Raw genomic sequence first — 21931 nt, forward strand, 5'->3', positions numbered from 1 at the left:
GGGCACAGGCTATCCAATAAATTTCTGGACTGCATTGGGGCCAACTTTCTGTTTCAGAAGGTTGAAAAAGCTACCAGAGGAGAAGCTGTTCTGGATTTGGTTTTAACAAATAGGGAGGAACTAGTTGAGAACTTGAAAGTGGAAGACAGTATAGGGGACAGTGATCACGAAATAATAGAGTTCATGCTCTTAAGGAAAGGTAGAAGGGAGACCAGCACAATTGAGGTAATGGATTTCAGGAAGGCAGATTTTGATAAGCTCAGAGAACTTGTAGGTAAGGTCCCATGGGAAGCAAGACTGAAGGGAAAAACAACTGAGGAGAGTTGGAAGTATTTCAAAGGGACGTTGTTAAGGGCCCAAAAGCAAACAATTCCGCTGTGTAGGAAAGATAGAAAATACGGCAAAAGACCAGCTTGGCTTAACAAGGAGATCTTGCACGATCTCAAAATAAAAAAGGAGTCTTATAAAAAATGGGAACTAGGACAACTAACAAAAGATGAATATAGGCAAGCAACATGGGAATGCAGGGGCAAGATTAGAAAGGCAAAGGCACAAAATGAGATCAAACTAGCTACAGGCATAAAGGGAAACAAGAAGACCTTTTATAAATACATTAGAAGCAAGAGGAAGACCAAGGACAGGGTAGGCCCACTGCTTAGTGAGGAGGGAGAAGCAGTAACAGGAAACTTGGAAATGGCGGAGATGCTCAATGACTTCTTTGTTTCGGTCTTCACCGAGAAGTCTGGAAGAGTGCCTAACGTAGTGAATACAAGCAGAGAGAGGGTAAGTTTAGAAGATAGGATACACAAAGAACAAGTTAAAAATCACTTAGGAAAGTTAGATGTCAGCAAGTCACCAGGTCCTGATGAAATGCATCCCAGGATACTCAAGGAGCTGATAGAGGAGGTATCTGAGCCTTTAGCTATGATTTTTGAAAAATCATGGCAGACAGGGGAGATTCCAGAAGACTGGAAAAGGGCAAATATTGTGCCCATCTATAAAAAGGGGAATAAGAACAACCCAGGAAACTACAGACCGGTCAGTTTAACGTCTGTCCCAGGGAAGATAATGGAGTAGGTAATTAAGGAAATCATATGCAAACACTTGGAAGGTAATAAAGTGATAGGGAATAGCCAGCATGGGTTTGTGAAGAACAAGTCATGCCAAACTAATCTGATAGCTTTCTTTGATAGGATAACGAGCCTTGTGGATAAGGGAGAAGCGGTGGATGTCATATACCTAGACTTTAGTAAGGCATTTGATACGGTCTCGCATGATATTCTTATTGATAAACTAGGCAAATATAATTTAGATAGGGCCACGATAAGGTGGGTGCATAATTGCTTGGATAACCGTAGTCAGAGAGTTGTTGTTAACGGTTCTAAATCCTGCTGGAAAGGGATAACAAGTGGAGTTCCTCAAGGGTCTGTTTTGGGACCCGTACTGTTCAATATCTTCATCAATGATGTAGATATTGGGATAGAGAGTACGCTTATTAAGTTTGCAGATGATACCAAACTGGGTGGGGTTGCAACTTCTTTGGAGGATAGGGACATAATTCAAAATGACCTTAGCAAGTTAGAGAAATGGTCAGAGGTAAACAGGATGAGGTTTAATAAAGAGAAATGCAAAGTGCTCCACTTAGGAAGAAACAATCAGTTCCATACATACAAGATGGGAAGCGACTGTCTAGGAAGGAGCATGGCGGAAAGGGATCTAGGGGTCATAGTGGACCACAAGTTGAATACGAGTCAACAGTGTGATGCTGTTGCAAAAAAAGCAAATATGATTCTAGGTTGTATCAACAGGTGTGTTGTAAGCAAAACTCGTGAAGTCATTCTGCCGCTCTACTCTGCACTAGTTAGGCCTCAGCTGGAGTACTGTATCCAGTTCTGGGCGCCACATTTCAAGAAAGATGTGGAGAAATTGGAAAGGGTACAGAGAAGAGTGACAAGAATGATTAAAGGTCTAGAGAACATGACCTATGAAGCCAGGCTTCATGAACTGGGCTTGTTTAGTTTGGAAAAAAGAAGATTAAGGGGGGACATGATAGCGGTTTTCAAATATCTAAAAGGGTGTCACAAGGAGGAAGGAGAAAATTTGTTCCTCTTGGTTTCTGAGGACAGGACAAGGAGTAATGGGCTTAAAGTGCAGCAGGGGAGGTTTAGACTGGACATTAGGAAAAAATTCCTAACTGTCAGGGTGGTCAAATATTGGAATAAATTGCCAAGGGAGGTGGTGGAATCTCCCTCTCTGGAGATATTTAAGAACAGGTTAGATAGACATCTGTCAGGGATGGTGTAGACACAGCTTGGTCCTGCCTTGAGGGCGGGGGGCTGGACTCGATGACCTCTTGAGGTCCCTTCCAGTCCTATGATTCTATGATTCTATGCTGTCCAGGACAAAGGACAGAGCTTTGCTTCTCTTGGTTGGAGAATCCTGGCTGCACAGAATGGGCCCAGAGAGGGATGGGACTAGCTCGCTGCGGACCTAGACCTGGTATGTGGATTGCCCTCGTGTTAACCAATCAGCCCAGGACAGGTACATCTGCCTGCCCGCCTGAGCACTACCGGCGCCAGACACTCCGCGAGGACACGAGGGGCTGAGCACAGACTACACAGGGGGCTCTGAAGTGACAATAGGCCTGTGCCACAGGGGCCCTTTGCCTCAATGATCTTCCGGAGGATAGCCAGGAGTAAGCCCTCCTTGAAGTGGAGGACAGCACACCAATCATCAGGGGCTAGGGCAGGATAACAGAGGCCAGGGAACCCTGTGAAACTTTCTCTTTGCTTTGTGTTTGTTCCAATTTTGCAGACTGAGAATAGGCCTGAGGCCTCCCTTGGACTCTGGAATGGGAAAATCTTGGCAAGAAAACTCCCCTTCCTCGTGCTAGGGGGGTGCCTGTTCTACAGCCTGCTGGCGGTAAAGAGACTGCATTCGGGAAGCGGAGCAGGCCTGCGAGCTGAGCCCCTGGAAGGAGCTGGGGGGACGGGAGGCTGCAGAGTCTAACCCAGTCCCAGTAATCAATTGTAATACGGCTCCAAGCAAGAGCGGGACAACCTGCTGCCAGAGGGGAGGCCAGACGGAGATCAGATCCCAGCAAAGTGGCATGCTGGCCTTGACGAAGCTGCACAGCTGGCGTGGGTTAGCTCCATGGTGCCATCACAGGGGGAGGAGCTGGCAGTCTCTCATTTTGGGATTTGTGGCACCTCTTCGTGTGCTCCCGCTGTCCTGCTGGATCCAAGGGGTATCCCTGCTGAGTCTGAAACGGCTTCTTCTTAGGACCAGGGTGTAAATACCCAGAGACTTGAGGGCTGCCCTTGAGTCTTCTAGGGAATGCAGAGCTTTGTCCATTTCTCCCAAAACCACATTAGAATGCTCCACTGGGAGATGCTCACTGGTCCGCAGGGCCTAACAGTCTTGCTTCGCCTCATCTCGCAGATGCTCATTCATTTGGTCAGATCTCCTGCGGTCTTCAGACCATTTGGGGTCTGCAAGCAATGGCTAAGAACATAAGAACGGCTGTACTGGGTCAGACCAAAGGTCCATCTAGCCCAGTATCCTGTCTGCCGACAGCAGCCAGTGCCAGGTGCCCCAGAGGGGGTGGACCGAAGACAATGATCAAGCGATTTGTCTCCTGCCATCCCTCTCCCCCCTCTGACAAACAGAGGCCAGGGACACCAATTCTATCCCCTGGCTAATAGCCTTTTATGGACCTAACCTCCATGAATTTATCTAGCTCTTTTTTAAACTCTGTTAGGGTCTGTCTACACTACAGCACTAATTCAAACTTACTTAATTCGAATTAGTTAATTCGAACTAAGCTAATTCGAACTAGTGCATCTAGACCTAAAAACTAGTTCGAATTAGCATTTTGCTAATTCGAACTAGCATGTCCACATTGAGTGGACCCTGAACCGAAGTTAAGGATGGCTGGAAGCAATGCCTGCAGGGCATCAGATTAGGACTTAGAGTGTGGAGCTGCTGTCTCAGGCTAGCCGAGGGCTGTGCTTAGAGGGACCAGACCCCCACCCCAGACAGACAGTTCTCAGGGTTCCCCGCTCGCTTGTCTAATTCGATGAGGGACAGCAAAGCAGTCCTGGCTTGGAGTGCCCTGAATGCCCACACTCGGCACATCACAGCACTTGGCCATCAGCCCAGCTGCACTTGCCGCAGGCTGCAATCCGGAGGGGGGGGGGGGTCAGTCGAGGGGCTTCAGGAGAGCTTCCACCCCGAGGAGCCCGCAGAGCCAGCCCAGTCCTCCCCACTGGGGGCTCGTGCCCCATTCCTCCCTCACCTCCTTCCACTTACCCCTCCCTAACCCCCCTTCCTGATGTACAAAATAAAGGACACGTGTGGTCAAAAATAGAAACTCTCTTTATTGAACAAAACTCGGGGAGACTGGGAAAAGGAGGTGGGAGAGGGGAAGAGAGAGGGTGGGAGAGGGGAGGGCACCTAAAATGATCAGGGGTTTGGAACAGGTCCCATATGAAGAGAGGCTAAAGAGACTGGGACTTTTCAGCTTAGAAAAGAGGAGACTAAGGGGGGATATGATAGAGGTCTCTAAAATCATGAGTGGTGTGGAGAGGGTGCATAAAGAAAAGTTCTTCATTAGTTCCCATAATAGAAGGACTAGAGAACACCAAAGGAAAGGAATGGGTAGCAGGCTTTAAACTAATAACAGAAAGTTGTTCTTCACAAAGCAAAGAGTCAACCTGTGGAATTCCTTGCTACAGGAGGCTGTGAAGGCTAGAACTAGAACAGAGTTTAAAGAGAAGTTAGATAAAGTCATGGAGGTTGGGTCCATGGAGTGGTATTAGCCAGGGGGTAGAAATGGTGTCCCTGGCCTCTGTTTGTGGAAGGCTGGAGATGGATGGCACGAGACAAATGGCTTGGTCATTGTCTTCGGTCCATCCCCTCCAGGGTCCCTAGTGTGGGCCGCTGTCGGCAGACAGGCTACTGGGCTAGATGGACCTTTGGTCTGACCCAGTACGGCCATTGTAAGCTCAGGGCTCAGGGTCGGGGGTCTCAGTGGACCACCTTGATTTTCATGCACACCTGCTCCTGGGTGGTCAGGCTGGCAGCTCTCCTGCCCTAGCCGGCCACTTTCCTGTGCCTAGTGCGGAGGTCGTGGATGAGGTCCACGATGTCTGCACTAGACCAGGCGGGCACCCGCCTCTTGCGGACCTGGGCAGGCTCCCGGGAGCCGCCAGCCTGGTCCCGGGAAGAGGCGGAGGGCTGGGTGGCAGCGGGTGGCTGGCTCGAGCCGTGCCAGGTGCAGGGTCTGCTGGCTGGGTGGTGGCAGGCTTGCACCTGGCACGGGCACCGTAGCCAGCCCGTGCCCCTTTAAGGGCTCCGGGGCCGGGAGGGGGGCAGAAGAGTTTCCCTGGTGGTGCCCAGAGTGGCCACCAGGGAAAGCTGGGGAGGGCTAGCCTCCCACTAGTTCGAAGTAAGTGGCTACACAGCCCTTAATTCGAACTAGTTAATTCGAACTAGGCGTTAGTCCTCGTGGAATGAGGTTTACCTAGTTCGAATTAAGCGCTCTGCTAGTTCGAATTAAGTTTGAACTAGCGGTTCGCATGTGTAGCGCCTATCAAAGTTAATTCGAACTAATGGCTGTTAGTTCGAATTAACTTTGTAGTGTAGACATACCCTCTTAGTCCTAGCCTTCACAGCCTCCTCTGGCAAGGAGTTCCACAGGTTGACCATGCGCTGTGTGAAGAAGAACTTTCTTTTATTAGTTGTAAACCTGATACCTATTAATTTCATTTGGTGTCCTCTAGTTCTTATATTATGGGAACAAGTAAATAACTTTTCTTTATTCACCCTCTCCACACAACTCATGATTTTATAGCCCTTTATCATATCCCCCCTCAGTCTCCTCTTTTCTAAGCTGAAAAGTCCCAGTCTCTTTAGCCTCTCCTCATATGGGACCCGTTCCAAACCCCTGATCATTTTAGTTGCTCTTTTCTGAACCTTTTCTAATGCCAAAATATCTTTTTTGAGGTGAAGAGATCACATCTGTACACAATATTCAAGATGTGGATGTACTATAGTTTTATATAGGGTCAGTAAGATATTCTTCATCTTATTTTCTATCCCTTTTTATAATTCATATCATCCTATTTGCTTTTTTGACTGCTGCTGCACACTGCGTGGACGTTTTCAGAGAACTATCCATGATAACGCCAAGATCTCTTTCCTGATTAGTTGTAGCTAAATTAGCCCCCATCATATTGGGGTTATTTTTTTCAATGTGCATTACTTTACACTTATCCACATTAAATTTCATTTGCCATTTTGTTGCCCAATCACTCAGTCTGGTGAGAACTTTTTGGAGTTCTTCACAGTCTGCTTTGGTCTTGACTATCTTGAACACTTTAGTATCATCCGCAAACTTTGCCACCTCACTGCTTGCCCCTTTCTCTAGATCGTTTTGAATAGGATTGGTCCTAGGACCGACCTTTGGGTACACCACTAGTTACCTCTCTCCATTCTGAAAATTTACCATTTATTCCTGTCCTTTGTTTCCTGTCTTTTAACCAGTTCTCAGTCCATGAAAGGACCTTCCCTCCTATCCCATGACAACCTAATTTACACAAGAGCCTTTGGTGAGGGACCTTGTCAAAGGCTTTCTGAAAATCCAAGTATACTATATCTACTAGATCCCCCTTGTCCGCATGTTTGTTAACCCCCTCAAAGAACTCTAACAGATTAGGAGCTTCAGGACGTAGCCAAGTTAGTCTGTTACATGTGGGCTGTGCCCACGAAAGCTCATGACACCATCTATGAGTTTTGTTAGTCTATAAAGTGCTACCAGACCATTTCATGGTTTTTTCTAATAGATTAGTAAGACAGGATTTCCCTTTACAGAAACCATGTTGACTTTTGCCCAACAAATTATGTTCTTCTACGTGTCTGACAATTTTATTCTTCACTATTATTTCAACTAATTTGCCCGGTACTGACGTTAGACATACTGGTCTGTAATTGCCAGGTTCACCTCTAGATTTCCAAAAGGGGCCATACCTTCATTCAGAAATGCTAAGGGCCCACAAATGAAAAATAGTTGAAAACCACTGCTCTAGGTAATTTGTTCCAGTGCTTAACTACCATGATAGGAAGTTTTTCATGTTGTTTAACCTAAACCTCCCTTTCTACAATTTACGCCCATTACTTCTTGTGCTTCCTTTAGTGGTTAAGGAGAACAAGTTATCACCTTCCTCTTTATAACAAGCTTTTATGCATTTGAAGACAGTTATGTGCCCCCTCAATCGTCTCTTCTACAAGCTAAACAAACCTATTTTCCCCCACTCTGTCCTTGCATGTTATGTTCTCTAGCCCTTTAATCGGTTCTGTTGCTCTCCTCTGGACTTGCTCCAATTGGTTCCCATCTTTCCTGAAGTGTGGCACCCAGAACTGGACACAATACTCCACCCGAGGCCTAATCAGTGCTGAGTATTGTGGAAGAATAACTTCTTGTGGTTTGCTCAGAACATTCCTGCTAATATATCCCAGACTGATGTTGGCTTCTTTTGCAACAGTGTCACACTGTTGACTGAGATTAGTTGGCGATCTGCTATAAGACACAGATCCTTTTCCAGTACTCCTTCCTCAGCAGTCACTTCCCATTCTGTGTGTGTATGACTGATTGTTCCTTCCTAAGTGGAGTACTTTCCATGTGTCCGTTCTGAATTTCATCCTGTTTATTTCAGACCATTTCTCCAGTTCGTGAAGACCATTTTGAATTCTAATCCTGCCCCACAAAGCGCTTGCAACCATATTAGATATGTACTCTCTCTGCCATTAGCCACATCGTTTATGATCCCAAAACAGATCCCTCATGACCCTACTCAATATACCTTCCAGACTGGCTGACAACCATTGATAACCACTCTCGGAGCATGGTTTTCCAATCAGTTAGGCACCCACCTTAAAGCAGACTGGTCTAGGCTAGGCACTGGGGTCTCCTTGATGAGGAAAGTCTCTTAGCTTTGAAGAACGCTGATTGTCTGACTTCCACCTCTTGCACAGCAGCAGAGACAGAGCACGATGCATCTTCCCAAGTCATTGGAAGAACATTTTCTAGAGGGGCACTCCAAGATACACCGGAGTCGAAGGCTTTGCTTACCAAGTAGCTGAGTCCCGAGAGAGAGGATGTAGTGCCACTTCCATCAGCGTGTGTCTAACCATCACCTTTCGGGATTTCCTGATCCCACTCCTGCATCTTACCCCACTCCCTCAAATGCTTCAGACTGCAGGGGTGGGGATCACTTACAGCCAGAGCAACATTTAAATCCCGGGACGTCGGCATTTCCCAGTCACGAGCGTCAGTGACACAAAGTAAAAGCCAAATGTCAAAACAATCAAAGAAGAGGCCAAGCGAGCCCCACTCCTCAAATGACTGCTAACCAGGGCAACTCGCAAATTGACAGCAGCGTAAAGAAACTTTTTCTGGGAGAAAGAGGAACTGGTGTGACCAGACACACATGCCCCAGCTGCCAGACACGGCTAGCGAGGGAGGTTTGGCGGCTCCTCTCTCACGGCGATTGGCCAATGACATGAGTGTGAAGAGGGTGCATGGGCCGCCCGGGCAGGTGGCTGCCTGCAGGGTGCTGAGCACACACAATAAGCAGAAGAGACGTGGGCAATCAATTGAGGAGGAAAACAAAACGCACAAAAGGAGAACAAATCCCGAGTAGAGAGGATGCCTGCAGGACGGTTGGTTCCCGAGTGCCTCATTGCCCCTTGGGCCTTTCGCCACACCAAGGCATCCTGCCCACAATCCCTCCCTTCAGTCTTCCCCAGGAGCTGTTCATGTACTAGCCATCCCCTTTCCCCACAGCCCCAGGCAGGAGCACAAACTAACCTCCATGTTCAGCCACATTTCTCACAATGCTTTGCCACAGACCGACGTAGTCTGCACATCACTGAGGGCTGTAGGAGCTCCCGCCTTGGCTTGAAAGCCAGGGACAGAGGCTGGACTCCTGCTTTAACCCAGTCTGCTTCCCCAGAGCTGATCCCCCTCCGTGCCAGGGCCCTCAAATTGGGGGCACAACCAGAATTCTCCTAAGGACAGGGCCCAGGAGGGGCCCAGGTGCCAGGTTATCTGCCAAGTAGCAGAGGTCTCAGCACGAGTGTCCCCATTTCCGCCTCAGCAGGATCCTGCTATGTGCATGCATTGCGTGCCAGGAAGCACGCACATGCACATGGGGCCATGCAAGTCCTCCCCGAGCCACCGTCTCGCCTTCTGGAGCAGTCCCAGAAGCGCAAGAGGTGGAGGAAGCAATGTGAGGAGGTGGTGGGAAGCAGGGAGCCTGGTTGGAGACCTCTCCCCATCCCCAATTGCACAGGACTTCTCTCCCCTGGAGAGACTAGGGCAGTGAATTTACAGACACATGCACACATGATGGCACGCATGCATGCTCAGACAAGCACACACCCACACACCTGGCCCAGCTCCACAAGGAGGCAATTACACAGCGGTAGCATGGCCCATGTGCTGCAGAGACAAGCCCAACGCGGGACCTGAGAGCAGCTGGAAGGGTCAGACTCAGACAGGCAAATACGAGGGTCCCAGTAGTTACTCTGGCACAATCTCTCCAGGCTTGTGGCCCTGCCAGTGATTTTGGAATGCTTGGAGCAGGCAATGGGGTGGCATGCAGGGAGCCCGTGCACATTACGCTCACAGGAGAACAACACCCTGGGCACCTACTCACAGACACAGGGTGTGCATGTGCACTCAGACGTGCACCACAACCCACAAGGGGAAACCCTCAATATCACAGACCCTCCAAAGGGCACCCTGCATCTGAGAAACAACTCTGCTGCTTCCCCTGTGCACAGCCCCTTTTCACCAGCACACGCTCCCATGTGTAAGAACAATTCCTATTCTAACATACATACTGCCACTGGTTGTGACGTAGTGGGGGTACTTGCTGGGCTGTGGTGACCCCTGCTGTCTGGAGCAAGACCCAGCAGGGAAAACCTCACTAGGCCAAGGTAATGCCAAACTTGTTGAACCAGTGGCCAGACACCCCCCATGGAGAGGAACAAAGGAAGGTGGAATGCTGCCCTGGCTGGGGGGCAGGGCTGGAAGTTAGTTAGTTGGTGGCTGGCTGTCTGTGAGCATGGAGGAGACAGCCTAGGGGGAGGAGCTGGAGTTTAGGGGCCCAGTCTTCCCCATCTCAAGGGGGCCTGAGGCATCCTAGCCCAGCTCTGTGACCAGATTCCATCTGTGCTGCGCTGTATCCTGGAGAGGCAATAAACTTCCTCTATTCCACCGGCTGGTGCAGTCTGTTTGTGCCATTTCGGGGTGCAGGAGACGGGGGACCCCAACGCGCCGTCACACTGGTGCCCTGTGCAACACAGCCACAATTCACCAGAACAAGCACTTCCATGTGCGCCCTGGGAAAGCCAATCCCTATCACTATTCAAACACTCACATCCCCCATTCACCAGTGCACACATTTCCATCTGTGGTATGGCATGAGCCCTACTCACCAGTGCATAGGCATTACCATGTATCCCGGTGAAAATACAGCCTTTATTCACCCATACGCACACTCCCATATATATACCCGGAAAAAGCACAGCCCTTATTCACTGAGATGCATACTCACATGAGTACCCGGAGAAAGCACGGCCCTTATTCACTGATACGCACACTCCCATGTGTGCCTGGAGAAAGCACAGCCCTTACTCACTGATACGCACACTCCCATGTGTACCCGGAGAAAGCACGGCCCTTATTCCCTGATACGCACACTCCCATGTGTGCCTGGAGAAAGCACGGCCCTTACTTACTGATACGCACACTCTCATGTGTACCCGGAGAAAGCACGGCCCTTATTCACTGATACGCACACTCCCATGTGTGCCTGGAGAAAGCACAGCCCTTACTCACTGATACACACACTCCCATGTGTGCCTGGAGAAAGCACGGCCCTTACTCACTGATACGCACACTCCCATATATGCCCGGTAAAAGCATGGCCCCTATTCACCAGCACTCATAATTCCACGTCCCCTATTAATTCCCTGGCCCTATTCACCATGCACACCTGTGTATGTGCTGTGAAGATGAGGCTCCTATTCACAGCGCATGCACTGTATATGTACCCCGTGAAACCACGGCCCCTAGTCAGCAGCGCATGCACTCCCATGTGTACCCCATGAACGCATGGCACCTAGTCACCAACTCCTGCCATGTGACAGCACGACTTGTATTCCCCCAGCATGAATCCTCCCACACGTGCCCTGTGCAAACATACCCCCCATTCAGCAAGATAAGCACTCCCACATGCGTCCTATGAAGATATGCCCCCGGCCCCCTGCACAAACCCCCCGAACCAACTGGGCTACATCCCCCACGTGCAGACAGGCTGGCTAGTGCCTGGCACGCACACGGCTTGGCACACTCGTCCATCAGCACATGCGCTCCCCACTCTGCCCGTGCCCATGCTCGTTATGCTGACAGGCTCCCCACCCTTCTCCCGTGCCAGGCTGAGGAAACACCACTTGTGGCTAGCGTGCCGGGCAGCCCCAATCCCGGCACCGTGCCCGCAGGGCCAGCTCGGCTCTTACCTTTGGAGCAGAGCCTTCCCACGGCACAGGGAGAGGATGGCGAGGCTGGAGTAACCATAGCAGCGCTAGCGAGCGCCGGGAGCCAGCCAGCCAGCCAGCGAGCGGTGCTGGGGGTGGGGGCGGAGGGGATTCGGGAGAGGAACAAGGAAGATAAATTTCTCCTGCAAACTCAGCCCCCCTCACAGCCTGGGGAGCGAGTGTTAGTTTAAGGTGTTGTCATGGCAACCAGAGTATGTGTGAGGAGAGAGGGCGAGAGAAGGAAAGTTCAAAGCCAGCTGGGGGGGGGGGGCTGGGTCTCCTGGAGGGATCCCCGGCAGGTGCCACCCCCACCTCAGCACCCCACAGAACCACTGGCTCCCTTTCCAGGAATCCCAGGGCACAGCCAGCTGCCAGGGCGCCCCACCCTTCCACTGCCATGGCTGACCACCCCTCACCCCAGGGCCCTCCCCCCTGGCAGCCAGCCCCGCCCCTCGCCTCAGGGCCCTCCCCCCTGGTAGCCAGCCCCGCCCCTCGCCTCAGGGCCCTCCCCCACTGGGAGCCAGCCCCGCCCCTCGCCTCAGGGCCCTCCCCCCCTGGTAGCCAGCCCCACCCCTCGCCTCAGGGCCCTCCCCCGGTAGCCAGCCCCGCCCCTCGCCTCAGGGCCCTCCCCCGGTAGCCAGCCCCGCCCCTCGCCTCAGGGCCCTCCCCCACTGGGAGCCAGCCCCACCCCTCACCTCAGGGCCCTTCCCCACTGGGAGCCAGCCCCACCCCTCGCCTCAGGGCCCTCCCCCACTGGTAGCCAGCCCCGCCCCTCGCCTCAGGGCCCTCCCCCACTGGGAGCCATCCCTGCCCCTCGCCTCAGGGCCCTCCCCCCTGGCAGCCAGCCCCGCCCCTCACCTCAGGGCCCTCCCCCACTGGGAGCCAGCCCCGCCCCTCGCCTCAGGGCCCTCCTCCCTGGTAGCCAGCCCCGCCCCTCACCCCAGGGCCCTCCCCCCTGGTAGCCAGCCCCGCCCCTCGCCTCAGGGCCCTCCCCCACTGGTAGCCTGCCCCGCCCCTCACCTCAGGGCCCTCCCCCCTGGTAGCCAGCCCCGCCCCTCGCCTCAGGGCCCTCCCCCCTGGTAGCCAGCCCCGGCCCTCACCTCAGGGCCCTCCCCCCTGGTAGCCAGCCCCGCCCCTCACCTGAAGGCCCTCCCCCACTGGGAGCCAGGCCCGCCCCTCACCTCAGGGCCCTCCCCCCTGGCAGCCAGCCCCACCCCTCACCTCAGGGCCCTCCCCCCTGGCAGCCAGCCCCACCCCTCGCCTCAGCGCCCTCCCCCCTTGGAACATGATGGGGATGCAGCTGTGCGGGTTGGCACACACGCTGCGCACTCACAACAGGGAGCAGAGCAGGCGCTGGGTGGGCACCAGCAGAGTGAGGGGCTTTCAGCTTCGAGTTGGGAAGCCTCCGGAGTCAGGGTCTAAGCCTCTCCCCTCAGGCCCTACTTCTCCTTTGTGTGTGCAAACGGGCACGGTACAACCCCATGTAGGGACAACGGGCGCCGTACATCCCTCTGTGGGGGAGTGCTCTACATTGGCCCTGCCCCCCAGCCCTGCATGCGCCCGGCCCCCACATCTATAACCCTGCCCCCCAGCCCTGCATGCGCCCGGCCCCCCACATCTATAACCCTGTCCCCCACATCTATAACCCTGCCCCCCAGCCCTGCATGCGCCCGGCCCCCCACATCTATAACCCTGTCCCCCACATCTATAACCCTGCCCCCCAGCCCTGCATGCGCCTGGCCCCCACATCTATAACCCTGCCCCCCAGCCCTGCATGCGCCCGGCCCCCCACATCTATAACCCTGTCCCCCACATCTATAACCCTGCCCCCCAGCCCTGCATGCGCCCGGCCCCCCACATCTATAACCCTGTCCCCCACATCTATAACCCTGCCCCCCAGCCCTGCATGCGCCCGGCCCCCACATCTATAACCCTGCCCCCCACATCTATAACCCTGCCCCCCAGCCCTGCATGCGCCCAGCCCCCCACATCTATAACCCTGTCCCCCACATCTATAACCCTGCCCCCCAGCCCTGCATGCGCCCGGCCCCCCACATCTATAACCCTGCCCCCCACATCTATAACCCTGCCCCCCAGCCCTACATGTGCCCGGCCCCCCACATCTATAACCCTGCCCCCCAGCCCTACATGTGCCCGGCCCCCCACATCTATAACCCTGTCCCCCACATCTATAACCCTGCCCCCCAGCCCTGCATGTGCCCGGCCCTCCACATCTATAACCCTGCCCCCCAGCCCTACATGTGCCCGGCCCCCCACATCTATAACCCTGCCCCCCAGCCCTACATGCGCCCGGCCCCTGCTGCATGTCAGTAACACTGCATTCCTTTCATCCCCACATGTATCAGCCGTGTGCCTGCTTCTCCTGTGCTGCTGGAGGTTCTTGGGGACCCTGCCTAGGGCTGGGGGCGGCGTGGTGGGCAGGAGGCACCAAGGGGGGGCGACCCTCCAGGCTTAGTGCAGGGAGCAGGGGATGGCTCTGAGCCCTTGGCCTTTGGAGGGGACAGCAGGGGGCAAACTCTTAGCAAGCTCCCAGCACTGGCTGCTGCCCCTCTCCAGGCGGTTGTGGGGCGCGTCCACATAGCCTGCCCCCAGCTTCCACCCAGCGGGCAGCCCAAGAGCCAGGCGAGGGAGCTGCAGCCAGAGAAATTCCGACTGGAGCCGAGAGGAAGAGCGCCTGGATTTAGCAGCCCACGGAGCGTCTGGCCTCTCCGTCCTCCAGCCTAGGGCGCCGGATTTCCCACCCGAGGCTGAGGCGCGAAGAGCTGGATACACTGGAGAGGGGGAAGCGTGTGGTCAGAGCGGCCTGGGGCCGCACAACTGATGGGCACCTGCCCCAGACTCCTCTGCAGCAAAGGCCAAAGTGACGCAGGCGATACGATTCCCTCTAACACCGCCCCCTGCCCCCGGTACAGGCGTGTGTGGATGTGTGTGTGTCTGTGGATGTGTGTGTGTCTGTGGATGTGTGCGTGTGGATGTGTGTGTGTCTATGGATGTGTGGGGGGATGTGCTGTGTGTGGGGATGAGTATGTGCATGGATGGTGTGTGTGTGTGGATGTGCTGTGTCTATGGATGTGTGTAGGGGGATGTGTGTGTGTCTGTGGATGTGTGCGTGTGGATGTGTGTGTGTCTATGGATGTGTGTGGGGGGATGTGCTGTGTGTGGGGATGAGTATGTGCATGGATGGTGTGTGTGTGTGGATGTGCTGTGTCTATGGATGTGTGCGTGTGGATGTGTGTGTGTCTGTGGATGTGTGCGTGTGGATGTGTGTGTGTCTATGGATGTGTGCGTGTGGATGTGTGCGTGTGGATGTGCTGTGTCTGTGGATGTGTGCGTGTGGATGTGAGTGTGTCTATGGCTGTGTGTGGGGGGATGTGCTGTGTGTGGGGATGTGTGCATGTCTATGTGTATGTGCATGGATGTAGTGTGTGGATGTGTGCGTGTGGATGTGTGTGTGTCTATGGATGTGTGCGTGTGGATGTGTGTGTGTCTATGGCTGTGTGGGGGGGGATGTGCTGTGTGTGGGGATGTGTGCATGTCTATGTGTATGTGCATGGATGTAGTGTGTGGATGTGTGCGTGTGGATGTGTGTGTGTCTATGGATGTGTGCGTGTGGATGTGAGTGTGTCTATGGCTGTGTGTGGGGGGATGTGCTGTGTGTGGGGATGTGTGCATGTCTATGTGTATGTGCATGGATGTAGTGTGTGGATGTGTGCGTGTGGATGTGCTGTGTCTGTGGATGTGTGCGTGTGGATGTGTGTGTGTCTATGGCTGTGTGTGGGGATGTGTGCATGTCTATGTGTATGTGCATGGATGTAGTGTGTGGATGTGTGCGTGTGGATGTGTGTGTGTCTATGGATGTGTGCGTGTGGATGTGAGTGTGTCTATGGCTGTGTGTGGGGGGATGTGCTGTGTGTGGGGATGTGTGCATGTCTATGTGTATGTGCATGGATGTAGTGTGTGGATGTGTGCGTGTGGATGTGCTGTGTCTGTGGATGTGTGCGTGTGGATGTGAGTGTGTCTATGGCTGTGTGTGGGGGGATGTGCTGTGTGTGGGGATGTGTGCATGTCTATGTGTATGTGCATGGATGTGTGTGTGTCTATGGATGTGTGCGTGTGGATGTGCTGTGTCTGTGGATGTGTGCGTGTGGATGTGCTGTGTCTGTGGATGTGTGCGTGTGGGGATGTGAGGGGTGCAGCTGCATGTACGTGTGAGTGGGTGGGTGTGCGTGGGCTGGGGGAAGGTAGAATTCACTCACAACAGTTGCTCTTGGTGACGCTTATACCGTCGGGGAGCTCCAGGATGCAGCTGATTGTACCTACACCCTCACTGCCTGACGTTGTTCGCTCTTTGAATCTTTCCTCATCAACCGACTTTGCATACCATGAAATCCCAGTTAAACTGTTCTCAGCCCCCTCTTCCCATCTGTTCCTGCCCCCTCCAGCACCTTCCCGCTGCCCCCGCCCCACGCCCAGCGCGGCAGGCAGGCCCCGGCGGCTGGAGCAGCTAGCGAACGGGAAGGAGGCTGGAGCAAGGCCGCTCTCCGGGCTGCCGCCTCCCTGCCAGCGAGAAGACACTTCCCGGCCGCACGCAGGAGCTGAGCGCACGGCCCTGGGTCAGGCCCCCCGAGCAAGCGCGTGGCTGGACGTGTCCCGAGAGCTCCCCTGGCCACCCCCTGCGCTGTGCACCGCCCTTGGCAAGAGCCAGCCAGGGCCCAGCCCAACAGCAGGGGAGCCCGGGGCAGAGCGCCCAGCACGGGAGCAGCCACCCTGGCTGGACTGGCAGCTCCCCGGGACGGGAACGGGGGCTCTGCCCGAGGAGATAACTCCGTGAGCGGCGCCGGCGCTTTAGAAGGCCGGGCCCCTGAAGCACAGTAGCCAGCATCAGAAAGCAGGAGGGTCTCTCCTGCCGCCCCCCCCAACTCCTATCTCATCCGGGGAGGCCCTCTGCCCTGCCCAGAACTCAGGGCCAGCCCAGCCAGCACCCCCCTTACCTCCACCGCGGCTCCTGCTCCCAGCCTCACTCAGGGCCAGAGCCAAAAGGAACCCTGCAGCCGCTGGCTCGGCCCCTTTCCTGCCAGGAAGAGCTCTGGCCTGCCCTGGCTCCAGACACTGGACAGAACCCGCCTCCCCAGGCAAAGACACCTCGTGAGCAGGGCTGGCCCCTCGCGGACCCTTTGGTCCTTCACAGGAAGCACGGCCCCAGCCGGGGCAAAGGCGTGACGCTGGGCGGAGCGGGACCGGGGGCCTGTTTATGCCTCTGCTGTGTGCGTGTGTGTTGTGGGGCGTGCCCCGTGAGGGAAGAACTGTGTGTGCATGTGCAAGGGTGTGTGCGTGTGCAGGCACGTGTGTGCGCGCGCACACGCATGTGTGTTTCGCAGGGAATCTGGACACACACCAGGCGAGTCAGGATGCGCCTTCCCCAGACTATCTGCACAGCCAGGAAGCACCTTGCCAGAGCCGTGATTTCCACTTCCTCCTGCTCCGTGCCCAGAGGAAACCCCCGCCCCCACCGCAGGGCTGTTTGTCACCCCACAGGGAGGGGCATGAACCGGGCACTGGACAGACAGGACAGGGCTGGACTGAGAGGTGGGGCAGGACGGAATGTGTGGGGCCAGGCAGGAAAACGACAGCGGACAGGGACAGATGGGAGTACGCGGAGCCAGGCCAGGTGGGGCAGGATAGAACATGCAGAGCTGGGCCCAGGCCTTACCCTGAGGTACCAATACAGTCCCTACCCCAGAGCTGGGACCAGCCCCTGCCCAAGGCACTGGCCCAGCCCAGCCCCCGCGCGAGGCACCAGTCCAGAACCGCCCCCCACCCCCGAGAGCTGGCATGCAGCAAGAGCTGGGTTAATGGACCAGCAGGGGATGCGGCCACCCCACAGGTTGCAGCTTTGCTCCATCGTCAGCTTTGCACACCCACCGTCATCATCAGCCCCTGGAGCCAGGCCCATCCACAGGGGGAGTGCGAAGGGTGCAGACTTACCCCCCACTGTCCCCCAAGTAAGTGTACTCCAGCTGGGGCTGATTTCCCTCTCTCCTCCAGGAGCAAGGCCGCGGGTGGGGCTGGGCCGTTCCCCAGCCAGCCCTGCAGGCGACCGGAGCACGCTTACTTGGGATACCATGTAGGGTTGCCAGAAATACCGAATCCCCCCCGCCAAAATAAAAACAAACCACCAGGAAAAAAATTTTGTTGAAGGAAAAAAAGGGGGGGAACCAAAGTTGTTGAGCAAAACAAACACAAAAAAATTGCACATGTCCAGTATTTTCTGATTGTTTTTACCGGACAGAGCGTGCAAATACCAGACTGTCCGGTACAATACTGGACACCTGGCAACCCCATCGGGGGGGTGCATTCACACGCTTGTGGACCACATTTACAAAAAAAAGCACCGCCCCCCCTCCCAAATTTCTGTGTGTGGGCCTAGGGCCTCCCCAGTCATCACTGCTGGGCAGGCAGCTGGCCAGCAACAGGACCTGCCAGTACTGATATGGGGATGCAGAAAATACAGAACAATTCGTACATTTTAAAGAAAAAGTCAGGCCATCTGTGTAACACGCCTGCATCTGCGCAGCAGTGAGTGTGCATGCAAGTGTGCCCATCTGTGTAACACGCCTGCGTCTGCGCAGCAGCGAGTGTGCATGCAAGTGTGCCCATCTGTGTAACACGCTTGCGTCTGCGCAGCAGAGTGTGCATGCAAGTGTGCCCATCTGTGTAACACGCTTGCGTCTGCGCAGCAGAGTGTGCATGCAAGTGTGCCCATCTGTGTAACATGCTTGCGTCTGCGCAGCAGAGTGTGCATGCAAGTGTGCCCATCTGTGTAACACGCCTGCGTCTGCACTGCAGTGAGTGTGCATGCAAGTGTGCCCATCTGTGTAACACGCCTGCATCTGCGCAGCAGTGAGTGTGCATGCAAGTGTGCCCATCTGTGTAACACACCTGCGTCTGCACTGCAGTGAGTGTGCATGCAAGTGTGCCCATCTGTGTAACACGCCTGCATCTGCGCAGCAGCGAGTGTGCATGCAAGTGTGCCCATCTGTGTAACATGCCTGCGTCTGCGCAGCAGCGAGTGTGCATGCAAGTGTGCCCATCTGTGTAACACGCCTGCGTCTGCGCAGCAGTGTGCATGCAAGTGTGCCAATCTGTGTAACACGCCTGCGTCTGCGCAGCAGCAAGTGTGCATGCAAGTGTGCCCATCTGTGTAACACGCTTGCGTCTGCGCAGCAGAGTGTGCATGCAAGTGTGCCCATCTGTGTAACACGCCTGCATCTGCGCAGCAGTGAGTGTGCATGCAAGTGTGCCCATCTGTGTAACACGCCTGCGTCTGCACTGCAGCGAGTGTGCATGCAAGTGTGCCCATCTGTGTAACACGCTTGCATCTGCACTGCAGCGAGTGTGCATGCAAGTGTGCCCATCTGTGTAACACGCCTGCGTCTGCGCAGCAGAGTGTGCATGCAAGTGTGCCCATCTGTGTAACACGCTTGCGTCTGCGCAGCAGAGTGTGCATGCAAGTGTGCCCATCTGTGTAACATGCTTGCGTCTGCGCAGCAGAGTGTGCATGCAAGTGTGCCCATCTGTGTAACACGCCTGCGTCTGCACTGCAGTGAGTGTGCATGCAAGTGTGCCCATCTGTGTAACACGCCTGCATCTGCGCAGCAGTGAGTGTGCATGCAAGTGTGCCCATCTGTGTAACACACCTGCGTCTGCACTGCAGTGAGTGTGCATGCAAGTGTGCCCATCTGTGTAACACGCCTGCATCTGCGCAGCAGCGAGTGTGCATGCAAGTGTGCCCATCTGTGTAACATGCCTGCGTCTGCGCAGCAGCGAGTGTGCATGCAAGTGTGCCCATCTGTGTAACACGCCTGCGTCTGCGCAGCAGTGTGCATGCAAGTGTGCCAATCTGTGTAACACGCCTGCGTCTGCGCAGCAGCGAGTGTGCATGCAAGTGTGCCCATCTGTGTAACACGCTTGCGTCTGCGCAGCAGAGTGTGCATGCAAGTGTGCCCATCTGTGTAACACGCCTGCATCTGCGCAGCAGTGAGTGTGCATGCAAGTGTGCCCATCTGTGTAACACGCCTGCGTCTGCACTGCAGCGAGTGTGCATGCAAGTGTGCCCATCTGTGTAACACGCTTGCATCTGCACTGCAGCGAGTGTGCATGCAAGTGTGCCCATCTGTGTAACACGCCTGCGTCTGCGCAGCAGAGTGTGCATGCAAGTGTGCCCATCTGTGTAACACGCCTGCATCTGCGCAGCAGTGAGTGTGCATGCAAGTGTGCCCATCTGTGTAACACGCCTGCGTCTGCGCTGCAGCGAGTGTGCAAATGTCGAGAGCAGCAGTTCTGCAATACCTTTCTGACAACGCCTTTGGGCTCCCAGTTCCATGGAGTGGCAGGCTGAGGCTGGGGGAGGCTCCCCAGCAAGCGAGGGTGCTGCATGGGGGTATTGCGCTGGGGGTGTTACGTACAGAGGGTTTCATGGGGACAGCGGAGGCGCTGAGCTGCCTGGCATGTCTGGCTGCAGTACCTGAATTGAAGGTCAGAGACTACAAAACAGGAGCCAAGCACAGCAAGTGGGAGGCAGCAGGAAGTGGTGTCTCCCGGAACAGAAGGGGAGCATGGAGCCAGGCGGGGGAAGGCCCGTCTGGGCACCCCATTCTGGCACTCAGGGAGGCACACAGAGACCAGGAATTGGGGGGTGGCCAATTCCTCAGTCTGGGAGCCTGCAGGCCCAGCAGCCTTTGAGGCTCTTGCAGACCGTAACTGCTCCAAGCAGCCACCACGTGTGGCTCTCAGGAGCTTTCCGCTAATGCAATGGTCTCTGTGTGCCCCCCTTTATCCCGCCCATGTCTGGAGCTGGGCCATGGCTCCGGGAGGGGGATGCAGACTGGAACCGCGGCTGGGGTCACAACTGCGTAGTGCATCCCCCCCGCCTCCCTGTGGGGGCTGCTCCGGGCTCCAGCCAGTCCCCTCAAGCATTCCTCCAGTTTCCCACGCAGCACTGAGGCGGGATTGTAATCATCAAACCTGAGCTAAGGCGCCACCAGCAGAGATGATCCCGAGCGAGGATAGAAGAGCGGGCTAAACCCGCGCCCTAGACTGGAGCCTAAACCCGCGCCCTAGACTGGAGCCTAAACCCGCGCCCTAGACTGGAGCCTAAACCCGCGCCCTAGACTGGAGCCTAAACCCGCGCCCTAGACTGGAGACTAAACCTTCACGCTAGCGCCGCAGCAGCTTTGCCCAGGCCGATTTCCTACTTGAATCCGCTGCCCTGCAGACGGGGGACTCAACCTTCGCACGCCCCAGGCTGCTGGGCTCTACGCCCCCGCCACGAAGGAGGGTTTGTTCCCGCATTACCCAGGGTCCGTCGCCTCGGCTTGGAGCGCAAGGAAGCCTCCTTGGGGGGCAGTTTCTCTCCTCCTGTGATTGTTCACTTGGCTCCCTCCCCGCTTACTTAGCTTCATGGCTTTGTTTATCCAGCATGGAGCCGGACTTCCACTGCCCTCTGCCTGCAGCCAGCCAGTCAGAGGGGTGAACACACCTGCCTTTGCCAAGGGCAGGTGGGGCTCGTGCCATCTCCTCACCGCAGTGGAAGGACGTACTTCCAGCCCACACAATCCATCCAGACAACGCCCAAGGATTCGGGGGACCAACAGGTCTCCAGTTGCCACCTGGGAGCTCCATACTATGACGACTTTGTGTCAGGCTGCCTGTGGGTTACTTTCCGGACAGCAGCTTATTTCAGCTCCGCTGCAAGCCTGCACCAAGAACCTTACATTTGGTGTATGTCACTTGATTCCTTTAACAATTTTACCCTAAAACGTTTCTCTCTTTTTTTGTTAATGACTCTTCCGACTGTAGATTCTAAAAGATCGGCCCAGGCTGCTCTTTTGGGTAAGAGCTGAGATCTGAGTTGCCCTGGGAATGTGGCTGGGCCTTTTGGACTGGGAGAACCCGTCTGGATTTGATGAGACTGGTTCCCACAACCTCTCGCCTGTGTGAGGTGCGGTGCTGGTAGTGGCACAGGGGGCTGGTTGCGAGACTTCGTCCTGGCCAACGTGGCAAACAGAAGTGCTCTGTGTGCCGGGTTTCGTGCCTTGTAGAGGAAACCCCCCAGGCGTGGGCTCTAAGTAGCCCAGTTTCTAAGCAACTTTCCGTGATGTGACCCTCTCAGCAGTGTCCCCAGAAACCGTTCTATTACAGGGGGCAAGGAGGGGCCCAATGGCCGGGGCTCTCCTCCCAAGAGTGGGCAAACCCCGGCTTGCCAGGGGCTGGGGGACTGAAATGGGCCCGTAGTCAGGGTCCCCTG

At 55.2% G+C, this 21931-nt stretch overlaps 1 protein-coding gene across 6 annotated transcripts in view; it reads right to left on the reverse strand.

Annotated features, from left to right (window-relative positions):
- Window positions 1-16774, reverse strand: part of SHANK3 (SH3 and multiple ankyrin repeat domains 3) — a 708141-nt gene extending 691367 nt beyond the window's left edge. For 5 of the 6 annotated variants that reach the window (XR_012898753.1, XR_012898754.1, XM_075914851.1 and 2 more), the window contains exon 1: window positions 16617-16774. The gene's annotated coding sequence lies outside the window, so the exon portion shown is untranslated. The remainder of the gene's footprint in view (window positions 1-16616) is intronic. The other variant, XM_075914853.1, reaches the window with a different exon arrangement.
- Between the last annotated feature and the right edge of the window lie 5157 nt (window positions 16775-21931).

The sequence above is a fragment of the Pelodiscus sinensis genome, unplaced genomic scaffold, assembly GCF_049634645.1.
Source record: "Pelodiscus sinensis isolate JC-2024 unplaced genomic scaffold, ASM4963464v1 ctg61, whole genome shotgun sequence".
Taxonomy (NCBI): Eukaryota; Metazoa; Chordata; order Testudines; family Trionychidae; genus Pelodiscus; species Pelodiscus sinensis.